Below are 19,408 nucleotides of genomic sequence, written 5' to 3'. Positions count from 1 at the left end.
GAGAATCTGTGCACAGGACAACTATAAGTCGTACACTCCACAAACCTGGCATTTTTGGAAGAGTGGCAAGAAGAAAGCCATTGTTGAAAGACAGGCATAAGAAGTCCCGTTTGCAGTTTGCCAGAAGCCATGTAGGGGACACAGCAAACATGTGGAAGAAGGTGCTTTGGTCAGATGAGACCAAAGTTGAACTTTTTGGCCTAAATGCAAAGCGCTATGTGTGGCAGAAAACTAACACTGCTCATCACCCTGCACACACCATCCCCACTGTGAAACATGGTGGTGGCAGCATCATGCTATGGGGATGCTTTTCTTCAGCAGGGACAGGGAAGCTGGTCAGAGTTGATGGGAAGAGGGATGGAGCTAAATACAGGGCAATCCTGGAAGAAAACCTGTTGGAGGCTGCAAAAGACTTGAGACTGGGAAGGAGATTCACCTTCCAGCAAGACAATGACCCTAAACATACAGCCAGAGCTACAATGGAATGGTTTAGATCAAAGAATATTCATGTGTTAGAATGGCCCAGTCAAAGTCCAGACCTAAATCCCATTGAGCATCTGTGGCAAGACTTGAAAATTGCTGTTCACAGACGCTCTCCATCCAATCTGGCTGAGCTTGAGCTATTTCTTTCTTTCAAAGGTCTTTTTATTGATAGCAAGTCATGAATAATACAGTCACCATACAGGAAAGTAAATTTTGTTTTTCCAAACAGCATGCACCCAAGTCACAACATGTCTCATGCCCAAACATGGGCAAACACAGGCAACCATTGACAAAATTGAGAATAGACAGAGCAAGAAAAGAGAAAAAAATACATAAAAATCATCAACAGTGCATAGGAAATATAAGTGAATACAGTATAAATTGTGAACAGAGAAACCCGACAAAAAAAGGGGGAGGGGGCTACTCAGAAATTTTGGTTGTGGGTTTTTCATAGAATACTAAGAAGGGGTGCCATATTCTGTAGAATTTATTCTCTGATCCCCAGATAGTGTATCTGATCTTTTCTAATGGCCCTTTTCCACTACCCTTTTTCAGCTCACTTCAGCTCGCTTCAGCTCACTTCAGCCCGACACGGCTCGCGTTTCGACTACCAAAAACCAGCACGACTCAGCTCGTTTCAGCCCTGCTTAGCCCCTAAAACTCGCACGGTTTTGGAGTGGGGCTGAAGCGAGCCAAGCCGTGCCGAGTGAGGCTGGGGGCGTGAGCAGACACTCCCCTGTGCACTGATTGGTGAGGAGGAGTGTCCTCACATGCCCACACACGCCCCGCGAGCGCGCTGGGATCTGTAAACACCGTAAACCCGGAAGGAGAATAATTACGAATTACGAGAATTTCTGAAGCCTTATGCGCCTCGCCTCATCTATACGCTCTTGCCAGTATCTGTTGGCGTTGTCGGTGACAACAAGCCACAGCACCAAGACCAGCAACACTAACGACTCCATGTCCATGTTTATTGTTTACTATTCGGGTCGTGAGACTACTGCTTAAAAGATCACTGATGTCACTGTTTGCGCTGCTTAACGACATCACCTGACGTCCACCCACTTTCGCTAACTCCACCCAATGTGTCCACCCACTTCCAGCCAGCACGGTTCAGCGCGGTTGTAGTCGAAATGCAACTCCAACAGCCCCGCTCAGCCCGACTCAGCACGGCACGGCTCAGCCCGACTCAGCCGCGTTTGTAGTGGAAAAGCGGCATAAGTTCGTGCAGGACATCATGTCTCTGAGCCAGTGTGAATGAGAAGGAGGAGCTGGATCTTTCCACTTAAGTGAAATGGCTTGTCGTAGCTTGAGCTATTTTGCAAAGAAGAATGGGCAAAAATTTCAGTGTCTAGATGTGCAAAGCTGGTAGAGACATACCACAAAAGACTTGCAGCTGTAATTGCAGCAAAAGGTGGCTCTACAAAGTATTGACGCAAGGGGGCTGAATACTAATGCACACCACATTTTTATTTGTTTAAAATTTTGAAGACCATTTATCATTTTTGTTTCACTTCACAATTATGTGCTACTCTGTGTTGGTCTGTCACATAAAATCTCAATAAAAGACTTTTAAGTTCGTGGTTGTAAGGTGGAAAAATGTGAAAAAGTTCAAGGGGTATGAATACTTTTTCAAAGCACTGTAAGTGCAGGAAGAGTGTTTATTAGCAGGCATGATATTTACAAAAACAAAACACAAATGAAACTAAAAGCAAAACAGAAAGCAGTCATAAAGCAGAGTATTTAACCAGAGTCATAAACATGACTAGAAACAAATGTAACATCACACACATCACATTATCTCTAGCCGCTTTATCCTTCTACAGGGTCGCAGGCAAGCTGGAGCCTATCCCAGCTGACTACGGGCGAAAGGCGGGGTACACCCTGGACAAGTCGCCAGGTCATCACAGGGCCGACACACAGACACAGACAACCATTCACACCCACGGTCAATCCAGAGTCACCAGTCAACCTAACCTGCATGTCTTTGGACTGTGGGGGAAACCGGAGCACCCGGAGGAAACCCACGCGGACACGGGGAGAACATGCAAACTCCGCACAGAAAGGCCCTCGCCGGCCCCGGGGCTCGAACCCAGGACCTTCTTGCTGTGAGGCGACAGCGCTAACCACTACACCACCGTGCCGCCCACACAAATGTAACAAGTCAAGTTTATTTTTATAGCACTTTTAACACTAGACATTGTCACAAAGCAGCTTTACAGGAAATTAAAGACTTTAAACGTGAGCTAATTTTATCCCTAATTTATCCCCAATGAGCAAGCCTGTGGTGACGGTGGCAAGGAAAAACTCCCTCATACCCCTTTTCCACCAAATCAGTTCCAGGGCTGGTTCGGGGCCAGTGCTGGTGCTGGTTCACAACTTGTTCAACTTGTGAGCCAGTTGAGAACCAGTTTGCTTTTCCATAGCTCGTGGTGCTAAGCGGAGCCACGTCATTACGTCACTGTATACGTCAGTTACGTCGCTGTATACGTCAGTTACGTCACTGCGTTTGTATAAACCTTGGCGCGAACATCGTAGCAACAACAACATGGAGAAGAAGAAGCAGCAACAACAACAATAATAATGGATGACTTCGCGTTTGTACAGCTGCTGCTTCTCGCCGCTTAAAAATGGCGACCTTTCGCGATCTTGCTATTGTTGTTGGTCTTAACAACTCCGCCCCCCCCCCCCCCCACTGACGTAAGCGGTTCTTTCCTCTGGCCCAGCAAAGAGTTGGTGCTAGCCTGGAACCGGTTTTTCTGGCCCCAGAGCCAGTTCTTTGTCAGTGGAAACAGAAAACTTGGTTCCAAACTAAGCACTGGCCCCGAACCAGCCCTGGAACTGCTTTGGTGGAAAAGGGGCATCAGACAACATGAGGAAGAAACCTCGAGAGGAACCAGACTCAAAAGGGAACTCATCCTCATTTGGGTGACAACAGAAAACGTGATTATAAATAACTTGCCTCTGTCACAGTGTCCTATGTAGTCACAAAGTATAACTGTGAAACCAGGAAATTCATTATAGTTTTAACATGAAGTCTGTTTTGTTGAAGTTATAAACTGTTCATTGATGGAAACTTGAGTGCAAAATTGTTCATGACAACTGCAGTCCTAAAGTTAGCAAGTCAACTGAAGTCTCGTCTCGTCTCGTCTCGTCTCGTCTTCTTCCGCTTTATCCGGGACCGGGTCGCGGAGGCAGCAGTCTAAGCAGGGAAGCCCAAACTTCCCTTTCCCCAGACACCTCGGCCAGCTCCTCGGGAAGAACACCGAGGCGTTCCCAGGCCAGCCGAGAGACATAGTCCCTCCAGCGTGTCCTGGGTCTTCCCCGGGGCCTCCTCCCGGGGGGACATGCCTGGAACACCTCCCCAGGGAGGCGTCCAGGAGGCATCCGAAAAAGATGCCCGAGCCACCTCAGCTGATTCCTCTCGATGTGGAGCAGCAGCGGCTCTACTCCGAGCTCCTCCCGAGTGACTGTGCTTCTCACCCTATCTCTAAGGGAGCGCCCAGCCACCCTGCGAAGGAAACTCATTTCGGCCGCTTGTATCCGCGATCTTGTCCTTTCGGTCATTACCCAAAGCTCATGACCATAGGTCATTCAACTGAAGTCCTCAGACATAAAAGCATTACTGTAAGTGTCCAGAGCATCTTCCACGTGCAACTTTCAACGGTCCATATGGGGTTGTCCTCCACAGGAGCAATGTGATGAGACTCCAGCCAGATGTAGGGCATCAGGATGGATCAGGCAGGTCTGAGGAGCAGAAGAGGTCAGCATCTTGATCTCAGGATTGACATGTAACTCAGAGGGACACACAGAGTGTGTGTGTGGGGGGACAGGTTGTTAGGTATGCCCAGTGTCACCTAATGAGTAAGAACAGTATACATTTTGCGCTGAGTGCAAGCAGGGACGCCGGCAAAACTAATTATGATGGCATAACTAAAAGAGGAGAGCCAGAAGGTAACACAGGCATGAGGGGGCCCCGGGACATAAAGCAGCACCCACTACACCGTCAACAAACCTGAGTGAGCGAGTGGGAGACTGACAGCATCCATACATCCCAGTTTACCAAAACACTTGAAGCTTGAGGACCCTCCACATCTACACCTTTACCTAATAAAACTATTAACAAAAGGCTTGACTAAACAGATATGTTTTCAGCCTAGACGTAAACATTGAGACTGTGTCTGAGTCCCGAACACTACTTGGAAGGCTGTTCCATAACTGTGGGGCTTTGTAAGAAAAGGATGTAAGAGTGATGATGATAATATTTTGCAGACTGTCTCTGAAAACAGCGTCCTTATACCTGCGTGCTGATTGTGCTCAAATCAGTATCAGGTGTTTCCCGTAACGACTGGGTCCCAAGAGCACGCCAGACTCAAGTGCGCAAAGGCGTGACAATCAAGTGCTCGCCTGCTGTGTGACCACAACTTTTAGCTCGCCTGTATATTGCCATGCATCGCTGCCAAAATGCCTCATTTTCATCAATAACCCGTCGCAAAGCACTGCGAGCTTTAGTGTGACCGAAGCTTTAAACAGCAGTCCAGGTTCTTTACTGATGGCTTTATTCATTAAACATAGTGTCTGTATGTCTATTTGATGCTTGGTCATGCGTTTATCATGTGTGTTGATGCTGTATAAATGAGATTGTAGCTCTTTAGTTATTTGCTTCTGTTTTTAGCAGACAAAAGTTACACTGCATAAAATACAGACTGGTAGTCTTATATTTTTGTTGAATTATTTTTGTTTAATAACTGTCACATCTCCTATTTGCCCTAATTTTTTTTTTTTTTTGTGTGTGTGTGTGTGTATATATATATATATATATACACATACACACACACACACATACAACCCCGATTCCAAAAAAGTTGGGACAAAGTACAAATTGTAAATAAAAACGGAATGTAATAATTTACAAATCTCAAAAACTGATTTTGTATTCACAATAGAACATAGACAACATATCAAATGTCGAAAGTGAGACATTTTGAAATTTCATGCCAAATATTGGCTCATTTGAAATTTCATGACAGCAACACATCTCAAAAAAGTTGGGACAGGGGCAATAAGAGGCTGGAAAAGTTAAAGGTACAAAAAAGGAACAGCTGGAGGACCAAATTGCAGCTCATTAGGTCAATTGGCAATAGGTCATTAACATGACTGGGTATAAAAAGAGCATCTTGGAGTGGCAGCGGCTCTCAGAAGTAAAGATGGGAAGAGGATCACCAATCCCCCTAATTCTGCGCCGACAAATAGTGGAGCAATATCAGAAAGGAGTTCGACAGTGTAAAACTGCAAAGAGTTTGAACATATCATCATCTACAGTGCATAATATCATCAAAAGATTCGGAGAATCTGGAAGAATCTCTGTGCATAAGGGTCAAGGCCGGAAAACCATACTGGGTGCCCGTGATCTTCGGGCCCTTAGATGGCACTGCATCACATACAGGCATGCTTCTGTATTGGAAATCACAAAATGGGCTCAGGAATATTTCCAGAGAACATTATCTGTGAACACAATTCACCGTGCCATCCACTGTTGCCAGCTAAAACTCTATAGTTCAAAGAAGAAGCCGCATCTAAACATGATCCAGAAGCGCAGAAGTTCTTTATGGAAATCAGGGACCCCGTGTCATTCGGACTAAAGAGGAGAAGGACGACCCAAATTGTTATCTACGCTCAGTTCAGAAGCCTGCATCTCTGATGGTATGGGGTTGCATTAGTGTGTGTGGCATGGGCAGCTTACACATCTGGAGAGACACCATCAATGCTGAAAGGTATATCCAGGTTCTAGAGCAACATATGCTCCCATCCAGATGACGTCTCTTTCAGGGAAGACCTTGCATTTTCCAACATGACAATGCCAAACCACATACTGCATCAATTACAGCATCATGGCTGCGTAGAAGAAGGGTCCGGGTACTGAACTGGCCAGCCTGCAGTCCAGATCTGTCATCCACAGAAAACATTTGGCGCATCATAAAACGGAAGATACGACAAAAAAGACCTAAGACAGTTGAGCAACTAGAATCCTACATTAGACAAGAATGGGTTAACATTCCTATCCCTAAACTTGAGCAACTTGTCTCCTCAGTCCCCAGACGTTTACAGACTGTTGTAAAGAGAAAAGGGGATGTATCACAGTGGTAAACATGGCCTTGTCCCAACTTTTTTGAGATGTGTTGTTGTCATGAAATTTAAAATCACCTAATTTTTCTCTTTAAATGATACATTTTCTCAGTTTAAACATTTGATATGTCATCTATGTTCTATTCTGAATAAAATATGGAATTTTGAAACTTCCACATCATTGCATTCCGTTTTTATTTACAATTTGTACTTTGTCCCAACTTTTTTGGAATCGGGGTTGTATATATATACTATATAATACCTGATTTGGCATGATGGTTTAATATGTTCCCTTTTTTTTCCTCATTAAAATGTGTCAATAATTGATCCTGAACATGTTTGACTGATTAAAAAGTTTGAAAGTTCTTGTGTGTATTCGCTGCTCATCAGCTGTGTCTAAAGCCTAATTTAGTGAAATTTAACATGAGATTTAAATTCAGGTCACTGCCCTGAATTTTGGTTTCCTCTTTGGTTTCTCCTCACTCACTCCCAAAGTGTCCTGTTTTATAGATGTTCTTGTATTCTACTATTGATTTGGATAAAAGAATCTGTCCAGTGAATAAACATGTTAAATAATCAAGCATTACATATTCTAACCATACAATAGAAGACTCTAAATATACTTTTAACAGACTATAATCTGATAAACACACACACACACACACACACTTCTAAAGACTGTGTAATTATTCAGAGAATTTTTCATCACAGACTATGATTTTGCAAAGACTGGGGATCTTGCAGGGTCACTATTTGCAAGACTGCAACTAGATTCCTTTTGAGAGATGTTCTTGTACCTGCTTTGCTGCTTACTATTTGGTGCTAGAGAGAGCTCGAGCTCATCTACTGGTTGTTGACAATGTCCACTCTATTTGCATGAGTCAAGAATAAAAATTGATGATGATATTAAACATAGTTTATTTTATTAAAACTTCAAGACGTGAAAAAAGACTGACTTAAAATCAACATATGTCTCTTTTCCAGAAGTTGACACAGTTCCCTGAGGTCTTTATGAAACATCTGTGACACGCTTTGGTCAAAATACCACAAGGATAAAACACCACAGCTCCCTTCTCGCCCGGTTTAACCAGCCCTGTTCAAAATGGCAGATTTAAGCAGCTGTTCCTTTAAATGATAATGAGCCATTGCTCACCCCACCCCCCGTTCCACTAGCCAATCAACTGGCAATTTCCTCATGAATATTTATTTGCAAAGGCAGTTCTGAAGCCATGAAGAGAGCTACTCAAATACACAGAGGGCAGCATAATTCTAATGAGCTCCTCTTGTGACATAGAAAGGGGAGTCAAATCTGAACGGCTTGTTGAAGCACGTTTTCTGAAATAGATAGAACAAAGAAAACGGACTGGGTGTCTTATTTCAGAATTTGTGGGTTGGTAGACATTCCAGATACCGAGATGTATGTGCACAAGCACTGAAAAGTGAGTTTTTATCCTCCACTGGCCACAAGGCCTGAAGGGGGATTGTGTCATGGTGATATTTGTCCATCTGTCCGTTCTTCCGTCTCGGGAAAGGTGCTCACCTTCTGAAATCAATTCGTTTCACGATTTGTGGAGGAATTTCACGAAACTTGGCAGGATTCTTTGTTATATGTTGGTAATACACATATTGTAATTTCGTTAAATTGGGTCGCATTTTACTGAAGTTACAGCCCTTGATTAACAAAAGTATACTTTGACAATTTCATGAGAGTGTGTTTTCCTTCTGAAATCAACTCCTCTCACAATTTGTGGAGGAATTTCACGAAACTTGACAAGAGGCATTGTTATATGTCGGGTAGTACACATATTGTAATTTTGTTCAATTTGGTCGCATTTTACCAGAGCTGTGGCCCTTGATTAACAAGCTTGTACTTTCACAATTTCATGAAGGTGTGCTCGCCTTCTGACATCAACTCCTCTCACAATTTGTGGAGGAATTTCTCGAAGCTTGGCAAAAGGCCTTGTTATATGTCGGTAATACACATATTGCGATTTAATTCCGTTTGTGAAAATTTTCCCAGAGTTTTGACCCTTGATTAAATAACTTGTACTTTGACAATTTTATGAGGGTGTATGTTCTTCTGAAATCAGCTCCTCTCACAATTTGTGGAGGAATTTCACCAAACTTGGCAAAAGGCTTTGTTATATGACAGTTATACGCATATTGAAATTTTGTTTAATTTGGGCAGATTTTACTCGTTATGCCCTTGATTATTAACAAACTTGTACTTTGGCAATTTCATCAAGGTGTGCTTGCTTTCTGAAATCAACTTCCCTCACAAATTTTATCCCCTGCTGGCTGAAAGGCCCGAAGGGGGATTATGTCATGGCGATGTCCGTCCATCTGTCCATCCCAGGAAGGGTACTCACCTTCTGTAATCAACTCCTCTCTCAATTTTTTGGAAGAATTTCACGAAACTTGACAGGATTCTTTGTTATATGTCGGTAATACGCATATTGTAATTTTGTTCAATTTAGTCACATTTTACCAGAGTTATGGCCTAGTTGCCAGCGGGGATATTTTGCTCTCAGAGTACTCTTGTTCATAATATGTCCCCTTTAAGACAATTCTCCTGACCACCTTATGCCAAATGATCAAGATGACAGGCGCGTGCCACAACTCTAGCAAAACTCTCAGGATTTTATTCCGACATTGAAAATTGTGTGTGCGACAGTGAAATTGCTTGAAAAGATGTTTGGTGATCTGCATTAGCATGATTTTTAAACTGCAGTGTTTCTCAGCTGCAGCCCTGGGGAATTCTGCACAGGTACCTATTCACACTGCTCTAACGCACTTCATCATGCTTATGAGACAATAATTAAGCCTTTCCTATGCTGCAATAGTCCAGAAATCACAATGAGTAGAGAAATCATAATGTGTGCAGTGCCTTTCATTCATTAGGACATGATTTTGATAATAATCAGACTGCAAAGTTATTTTAGAGTCAGAAATTATAAAGACATTGAATTAAACTGCTACTCTCAGTTCTGTACACACACAGAACTGCTCATATTGCTTGGATATCAGAAATGGATGTAATGATTTTTTTTTCCTTTGACACTGACCAAAAGTGGTTTAGTTGTGTCAGTTGCTGTTACCAGGGCCGCTGACAGCTTTGGCTGGGCCCGGGACAAAATGCTCTGAATGGGCCCCCAACACCACCACCCCCGGGCCAACCCACACACACACACACACACACACACACACACACACACACACACACACACACACACACACACACCTCTCTTATCCCAGTCTCTACTCACTCCAACCCTTAAATGACAGGTATTCAAAAACCATTCACTGAATCTTTCCCCCCTGTACTGTAACGGAATAAGCGGTTACTGTTATTTTGTATCCTTTAACCCAACGCCATTAAATGTATTCCGTCACTAGAGATGCGCGGATGGCGGTTGCAGCCGCGGAGTCCGCAGATAATCCGCGGATCGGGCGGGTGAACTAGCGAAAAATAAAAATTTAATTAAATTCAGGCGGGTGGCGGTTGAAGCACTGAAATAAATAACAAATATTGAATTTGTGGATGAAGTAGGGGAGTATTCCTCCACAAACTTTCATATCGATGGATCAGCAGAGGAAAATCTACTTTCCTTTTGGGAGAAACACGGGCAGGCATTTCCACGACTACAGCACCTCGCCAAGAGAATTTTATGCATCCCAGCAACAAATGCTGCGAGCGAGCGCTCCTTCAGCGCAGCAGGGCGCGTTATAGAGGCCAGGCGCTCTCGCCTAAAACCCGACACAGTAGATGCTATTTTATTCTTGCATAGTGCAAAGAAAAAAATCTAGATACACCTTTTGTTGTTTGTTCTTTAGACACATTGTGTGGTATTTGATGTCGTTTATGTTCTGAAGATTGTGTCAGGTGATTGATAACGGTTTATAAGCTACTGTAAGCACATAGGCCCATGCCGTTTATTTTATTTTATTGTATTAACATATTATTTTTTTAAATAAATTCAACAACTTACCAAACCACAAGTGGCAATGCGCAGATATTTTGTTTGTTAGCCGATGCTATGCCATTTATTTTTTGTATAAGCATAGGCCCACTATTATTTTTATTTAGCCTAAACTGTTCAACTACATACGTGGCTATAGGGCATGTGACATATTTTCTTTTGTTAGGCCTATTTATTTTCATGTTTTTCTTGCACGTCATCCCTATTTGACAGATTTGGCATTGCTCGATATCAATAAAGGTTCATCAGTCTTGTCGCGCATTTGGTCTTTTCCGATATTAAACGGAGCACACCCTGCTGCCCCACTGCCTTTGCTAGTACCTGCTGCATCATCCGAATCTTTTTTAAAATATTTATGCAGTGAGCCCCTGAGTCTCCTGGTTTCTTCCTCTCTTTTTCTCTTTTCTTTTCTTCTCTTTTCTTTTCTTTTCTGTGCTCCTGACTTGTGCATGTTGGCAAATGGCACGCACGCTGATTGTCGAAGCGCTATGATCGAACGATGTCGTTTTTTTCCCCTTAATCAAAGAGTCAGACCAAACTATTTTTGCATTAGGGGTGGTAGTGGGTTCTTGACGCCTTTTTCAAAGACAATAAAGGCAAAAGATCTAGAAATCATTTATTGAATGCAAATATAGCACATTTCTCCCCCAAATCAACACATTTTGAAATGAAATAAAATAATCGCAACTTCATGAGAGCCCAGTTCTGGGCCCCCCCCATTCCTGGGCCCGGGACAACATACCTGTTTGTCCCCCCCCCGTCAGCGGGCCTGGCTGTTACCTCTGCCACTTTGTTGAATGAGGTTATGTTTTCACCTCTGTTTGTTTGTCTGTTCCCAACATAACTCTAAAAGTAGTGAACAGATTTTGATGAAATTTTGAGGAAAGATGGGCCATGGGCCAAAGAACCATTGAATAGATTTTGATGCAAATCCAGATATCTATGTGGATTCAGGATTTTTTTTTTTTGTCTTTTCACAATGTAACTCAAAATCTAGTGAACAAATTTGGATGAAATTTGGTGTACAGCTTTAGTATTATCCTAGGTTCAAGTCATTTGATTTTGATGTTGATAACGTGGCATGATGGTGGAGGTATACACTATATTGAGTGCGCTTCTAGTTCATTTTGTGATTGATATCTCTGTTTAGAACATTATACGGTTTGTCTGAAATTTAATTATTCACCTTCTTACAGTCACTACACGCACAAAGTATTCCAGTTTTTACCCTCATTCCAAAAAAGACAATATTCCTCCTAAGAAGTTTACATGGCTAATGAAAATTAATATTCCACTAATATTCCCGTTTACCTGCCACCATGCATACTCAGATTAACATTAAGTGTCGTCGTGTTGGTTTGTGTACAACGCACAGAGCTGACCGTAAACAGGAAAGAAGCTGTGTGTCGTAAACTGCCGCCAAAATCCCAATTGAGACGTATATTCTGAATGCGCTAGTTACATGTCCAAAGATTACTCCTAAAACTTGAATAATATGAGAATATCCTACATCTTAATCGGAAAAGCCTAAATTCAAAATAAGGCCAAATTTGGAATATCCATCCATCCATCCAGCCGCGTATCCTGTTCTACGGGGTCGCAGGCAACCTGGAGCCTATCCCAGCTGACTATGGGCAAGAAGTGGGGTACACCCTGGACAAGTTGCCAGGTCATCGCAGGGCTCAGATTTGGAATATCTAAACTGAATATGCTGTTTACATGACCAGTATGAAATTTCCAGATATTTTCATATTCAGAATAATACTGGAATATTAGTGTGCATGTAAAAGTACTGAATGATGTGGACAGAAATACATCAGAGGTGATTCAGTTATTGGGTTTATTGCTCTGCTAATTGCTCTGCTTGCAATCATTATTGCAATCATTATTTTATTTCATGATCTCATTCTCACGCTTCAGAAAGCCATTTTAATACCAGGTTCTTTTGATCCATGTTTCTCATGCTTGCCATGCAGTAAGTTTTCAAATGAACAAATGAAGACTACAGCTTTAAAGCGCATGCACATCGGCCCTGGTGTGCTGTTGTAGGTGCACACTGGGTTCAGCAGCAGTTGTTGGACAGGAATTGTGTTTTCATGCCTTAATGAAATGTCAAAGTGTGTGCAGCGTGGTAACGCACATTCTGGTTTTCTCAGGTAAACCTGCTGTGGTTTGATCTGCCTACATACTGAGTGTTTTTAAGGATGTTTAAGCCAAAGTCCATATTGACAGCAGAGAGAAGGAGAAAGAGAAATACAGTAGATATGAAGAGTTTTGGCCTTGTTTGAACAGATTATGTTGGGGTGTTGATCCTTATATAATTATTCTTCCACAGCATGAGTGAAACCACAAATCAGAGATATTGATTAATTTTCTATAACAGCACAGCTCTGAGAGTATTTCCAGCTAGAACATAAATAATAGGTTTCTGTTAATGCACTCATTGTAATATGTTGTTTCTATGGTAACAGCTGACTCACAGGGGCTTGCAGGTTGGATGCTCCACATCATCAAAGACTAATAATAGAAATAGTCTTAAAATTTTGTTATTTAAGAAAGTAAAAGCACATATTTGTTAATAGAATGAAGCATTTTGTTCGGAGGAGGAGTCTCGGGTGTCAGTGTTTTCCGCCACTGGAGAGCTTTCAGGACTTTGGGCTTTCTGGTTTCTTGGTAACATGATATGTTGCTTTTTTTGTATTAACTCAGTGTTCGAAATACCCGTCTGCAGTCTGCATTTTGCAGAATGATTTTCAAGATTGCAGAGGAAAAATTAAACAACCTGCAATTTTGCACAATGAAAAAATCAAGCTCGGGATTCAATGGTTCTCAATTTAGCAAACTAGCGGCGCTGTAAATAAACTGAAACCTGTGCTGCGCGAACCTGACGGCGTTTTCCAGGTCAAAGTTGAGCAATATTTACGTAATACTGACGAAAGGCGACGACAACCAAATAAGGGCAGTTGCCATTTTCCAATGTAAGATTTCGTCACTTTTAATACCCGCCAGGAGGACCCGACAACTACCTCGGCAGTTTCCGCCATGCATCTCCCAGAATTCAATGCGGCACAACAAACATGGCTTCCAAGAAGAGAATTGTTGCTTCGGGGCAAGAGTCCAACAAAAACGCCAAGAAAACAAGGACAATTTTATCGTATCTCGGCAAAACCGGCAGCCAGCGTGACTCCAACAACAACAGCGACAGATCGCGCGTCCGCGAGGGGGACAAAAATGAAGACGGTCGCTGTTATAGTATTGTTGAATCATGCAAAATTATACTGATATTATATCCCTTTTGAAGACAGCAACAGTATTTTACCTTTATTCATAGATACTTTTGAATATTTTGTTTTCTCATACCAGGCTACACTAATACATGTTTTGTGTATATATTCTATTTTTTTTTACTAGTGCTGTCTTGCCTGTGGTGCAGACTAGCACAAAGTAAAACAGTTGCCCTGTAAAACAAAGCTCATAGGTTCAGTTTTGTAGCTCTCAGTTCTGCCCTGATTAGTTTGTACCCAGTTCTCTGTTGTTAGTTTAGAGCAGTGAAGCCCCTGCAGTCGTTCTCAGTTCAGTTCATGACCTTGCACTTTAGAAGCCAGGCAAACACCATGAACCCAAACGTCTTTCCATTTGCCAGCTGGGTTTTATTCCACAATGGCATCAATTCTTTGCATCATCGTAAGATGTAACAGAGTGTAGAATTGAAACCTTGCTTTCAATTTAAAACTCCAGGTTGCAGATGCAAACACTGTGAATGAAGTACATTTTGGGTAACAATCTATTGTTCAAGCTAGAAACTTGATCTTGACAAAATGTAACATGAAAATGAATGTTTTGTTTCTTGAAGAACAGTTGTGTTCTCTTTTTCATTGTGGTGATCCCTTTATTAGTATGTTGTGTGGAAGGATAATGTGTGGGTGTGATAACTAGTACATTTATGAATTAGTTGGTATACTTCAAGTTGTAGTAGCCCGTTGTGTCAGGGCGAGGGGGGTGAAAGTCTTGTGGAGGGATCATGGAATGATAACTTTGCTGCAGAGAAGGATCTGTGAAGACTGAAATAAAAAATAGAGTGAGAGAATAAAGAATTACAGTAATGCTATGAGTTGTAAAGCTAGATATGATGTAAATATAGGCGTTATTAGGTTGAGAAGGGTGTAGTATGGAGGCTTGTGCATTTGCAAAAAATATTTCCAAATTGCAGAACAAAATTTTGACATTCTGTAATATTGCAGAACACTGGAAAAAATTATTTCGACCACTGTAACTTCAACAAAAAGAAAAAAAAAAAGAGTCTGGTGAAGGAATTTCTGTTTATGGCTGATATAATGTATGTGACAACAGGAACTCTCATGAATTTTCCACAACATTAAATGTAACTATAAATTGTTAAAAAGTATGGTATGTTTACAACAGTGTTTTACGGTCCAAAAATATGAATTTTGTATGTTCTTTATATTATATGGACACATCCACAAAAAATATGCAAGTTAATCAGAAGAATTTTAATTTTAGACTGGTTCACCATTTTGACAACGAGCGTCCAGTCAGTGGGAAAACATCGGGAGTGACGTCAACGGAGTGAAATATTGGAAAATATGTCACTCAGATCTGTGATGTATTTAATATGAAAAATGCGAGTTTTTCAACACGAGAAGATAAACTTCATATCTTCAAGCCAACATGTGATTTTCTTTTTATGATACAGACACATTCACAAACAAAAAGTACCCAAATTTATCAAAACAATTCATCGATTTCCTCATGAGTGACATATAGAGATTTATGTCATGGTTTTGGTTCTCCATGTCCCGGATGTAAGTTGTATGAAAAATACGAGTGGTGTATTTCCCAGTAAAACACTCATGTCCATATAATATTTCATGCTATGCTATTATTTAAGGTTCGATGGCCTTTCAATTTCATAAAATCAGTGAAATTTAGTTCCCTTTGAAATTTGGTCATTGTGATATATGTTTATTTTTATAATATCTCAAAAAAAAAAGAGGCCATTCTGTGGCTGGGAAGTTATTTAATTTGAGGGGATTAAAGCAAATAATGTGCATGAAATTGCTCACTTCACACAGTCAAGCAGACAGAGGAAGTCCGTGTGCGCATGCGCAGGTTTGCCTGCTTCTTCTTCTTTTGGGTTTTACAGCAACTGGCATCCACAGTGTTGCATTACTGCCATCTACAGGTTTACCTTGACCGTGCACTGACAGTTCTATGATTCTGTCGCTAAACGAACAGCTGATCACACCGAGGTGCTCGCTGACCGCCGATATTTATCAGTTTGGTCCTGCGTTTCCTTTCCTTCGCAACATCACGTCTTTTCTCGCTTTCCGTTACTGTAGTCAGTCTTTCGCGTTTCATTCGAACACTCGCGTCCTCCATTTTTCTCTCCTGTTTCAAATTTGTATCCCACAATGCCTTGCGCGAACGGGGAAAGCCCACCACATGATGCATCGTGTAGTATCTTGTATTGGGTCATGGTGAAGCAGGAGAAAACAGCAGAGAATTTGGGGCCATGTGGCCCTAAAGTCATTAATTGTTCTATTAGAAGAAAAACCTAATAAAATTGGAAGTCTGTGATTCGAATACAGTAGCTTTCGGTCCACTAAACAAAAATAATTGGGTGTCGAGGAAAATTCTTTTACTGACCTACACTTCAAAAATCTGAGTCTACCTTTAAAAATAATCAGCTTTGGGGTTAAGCATGTCATGGGCTTTGTCAGTCCCTTAGCATGCTAACAGATTTCAATGTACATAATATGATACACTGAAGATTTTAGACCGTGGGAATATTCTTCCAGCTGTGGGCGTTTATGTGATCTGGGAAACAATTTTTTTGCCTAAATTTTGCTCCGTTATCTTTAATACTGTGGCCAAGGAAGTGGTCGCCCATTTCAACCCATTTCAGATTGCTATGCTTGGTGGTAGAAGCTGTATCATACCTCCTTATGTAACACCCACCCTTCCCCATTCCATAAGTTTAAGTGTATCGTCTGGCCTGAGCTTATCTAAACCCTGTGCTGACTTCAAGGAATGCTAATACAGCCAGTCAAAGCTGCAGGACTTATTAGCCATATTTGTGCTAGATAGCTGATAAGTTCGTTCTCATAGCCTATTGGTGAAACAGTACATACCGTGTACTTCTGATGAGGCCAAATCTGTTCATAATGATATGACATATTCCATAAGCCCCAGTAATTCCAATGTAGGTTTTCAATCAGTAAACATGCTTCAGTGTGATTTTGAATGATATTATATTTGACTTTTGAATATTTATGTTATTAACTCTGTGGAGCGTTAACATTTCCAAATGCGCTTCGCTTGAAAAAGGAAAAACAACGATTGAGCTTGAGCTCACAATATGCTCTCTAATACAATAAATACAGCATCCAGTTAAATAGATATTTGAGTGATTTTAATGACAAATGATATACATTTAAAGCCATATACAACAAATAGTCTTGAAATACTCACACTGTAATGTATGAATAAACCCAAAGTATACAGATGTGTGTAATGTCAAAGTTCAGTGTCATACATGATGTCGTATGAATTGAATATAACTTAGCTATATTAATAGGACTCTTTTAATTATAGACATTGTCACATAGCTGATTTATAGATATTCAAAAGTACAGATTTTATATCTGGGCGGCACGGTGGTGTAGTGGTTAGCGCTGTCGCCTCACAGCAAGAAGGTCCGGGTTCGAGCCCCGTGGCCGGCGAGGGCCTTTCTGTGCGGAGTTTGCATGTTCTCCCCGTGTCCGCGTGGGTTTCCTCCGGGTGCTCCGGTTTCCCCCACAGTCCAAAGACATGCAGGTTAGGTTAACTGGTGACTCTAAATTGACCGTAGGTGTGAATGTGAGTGTGAATGGTTGTCTGTGTCTATGTGTCAGCCCTGTGATGACCTGGCGACTTGTCCAGGGTGTACCCCGCCTTTCGCCCGTAGTCAGCTGGGATAGGCTCCAGCTTGCCTGCGACCCTGTAGAACAGGATAAAGCGGCTAGAGATAATGAGATGAGAATGAGATTTTAGATCCCTAATGAGTAATTCAGAGGTGACATTGGCAAGGAGATCTCAAGACGACATGAAGAAGAACCCTTAAACCGAACCCATACTCTTCTGGGTGACATTGGATAATGGGATTATAAATCACTACAGTGTACAGGTGTAGAGGAATAAAGACAACCAGTACTAAACGTGTTGAAAGGATCTTCAGTATGAGCATGTAGCCCAAAAAGTGTCCAGATGAGCACAAGACAGTCGTTATGGTTCTTGGTACAAGTCTACAACATCCAGAGATTATCCACATGAAATGAAGTGAGGCTTCGGCATAAACTGTTTTCTGGATGCCTTTACGTTTTTCTAGACCCGAATATGCAAAACACACTTCCCTTGTGCAGTGATGGACGAATATGGTGTCGAAAATAATTACCACAGATCACAGAACACACTTTCGGAGAATCATAGTGATGTTTGTGTCACTGCTTAGTCGTGGAAATAAGCAGACGGATTGTGGTTGGCTCTGAATATGTAAGACAGTCCGTCCATTGATTATCTATACTGTTTATCCATCAGGGTCGAGGGTGAGTTGGAGCCAATCCCAGCTGACTTTGGACGAGAGGCGGGATACACCCTGGGCAGGTCGCCTATCTGTTGCAGGGCTAACACAGAGACAAACAATCATTCACATTCATGAGCAATTTAGAGTAGCCAGTTGACCTAATCTGCATGTCTTTGGACTGTGGAAGGAAACCAGAGCACCTGGAGGAAACCCACACAGACACGGGGAGAACATGCAAACTCCACACAGAAAGGCCCGGGTCTACCATGAGGTTTGAACCCAGAACCTTCTTGCTGTGAGCCGACAAAGCTAACCACTGCACCACTGTGCAATCCTGCTGATTTTCCCTAGAATAAAAATAAATTAAAATACATCAAAGAAGACGTAGTCACTGCTGGCCATTGAGTCAGAGCTTTTTCAAGACCTGGACTGAAATTTGGTGGAAGAATTTGTGATGAAAAAAAGCAGCAAGAAGCCAGTCATCTAAGATAAGACTGCCTTCTGCATCCAATTCCTTCTGGAAGTTGAACCCCTAACTCTAGCCCACACAGCACTGTACAGCATGAAAACAAAACATGTTTATTCAGCCTGAAACACACTTGTCACAAACTTGAGTTATCTCCATCCCTGGCCTTTTGGCTCGACTTTGCCATGGTAGGAGGAGCTGGATCAAGTCTGACTGTACCTCACAGATTTTTTTGTTCAGTGGTGAGGGGTATTAAAAGCATACCGACAGTGTGCATTAGCATTTTTTATTTGAGTTTAACATTTAACAGTTATTCCATGAAATCGAGTCATATGGGCTATAAGCCATGTACGACGAGACTGAGTGGAATAACTGTTTTATTCTATCTACATACTGGATTTTGAGAAACAAAGCATTTTTATTTTTATCTTTTGCAAATTCAGTAAATTAAAACTTTATACAAAACATCTGAAAATCATTTCCGCTTAGAATGTAAACAAACAGGAGGCATGACAGTAGCAATTTGTGAAAAATGTGATAATTCCTGAAACATAAAAGATATGTTCTTACCATCAAATACTTTAATTACATATTTTGTTGCTTTTTTGTATTTTTTAGGGTTTTATTTTCAAGTAGAGTTTTTATTTCATCCTCGGTTGGTTTAGTAACACGCTCCGCCATTTTGTTTTTCTCTACTCACGGTGTATGAGCTTATAGCCTAGTAGTAGCGTAGCCAATCAGAGTGCGCGATTGGTCATATCCAGTGAATGT

General features: G+C 41.6%; 1 protein-coding gene across 2 annotated transcripts in view; it reads left to right on the top strand.

Annotated features, from left to right (window-relative positions):
• plxdc2b (plexin domain containing 2b) overlaps positions 1-19,408 on the top strand; it is a 335,111-nt gene that overhangs the window by 87,241 nt on the left and 228,462 nt on the right. The gene's annotated exons all lie outside the window — the stretch shown is intronic.

The sequence above is a fragment of the Neoarius graeffei genome, chromosome 1, assembly GCF_027579695.1.
Source record: "Neoarius graeffei isolate fNeoGra1 chromosome 1, fNeoGra1.pri, whole genome shotgun sequence".
Lineage (NCBI taxonomy): Eukaryota > Metazoa > Chordata > Actinopteri > Siluriformes > Ariidae > Neoarius > Neoarius graeffei.
The sequence above is the reverse complement of the archived record's forward strand: the minus strand, read 5'-3'. Positions and strand labels throughout refer to the sequence as shown.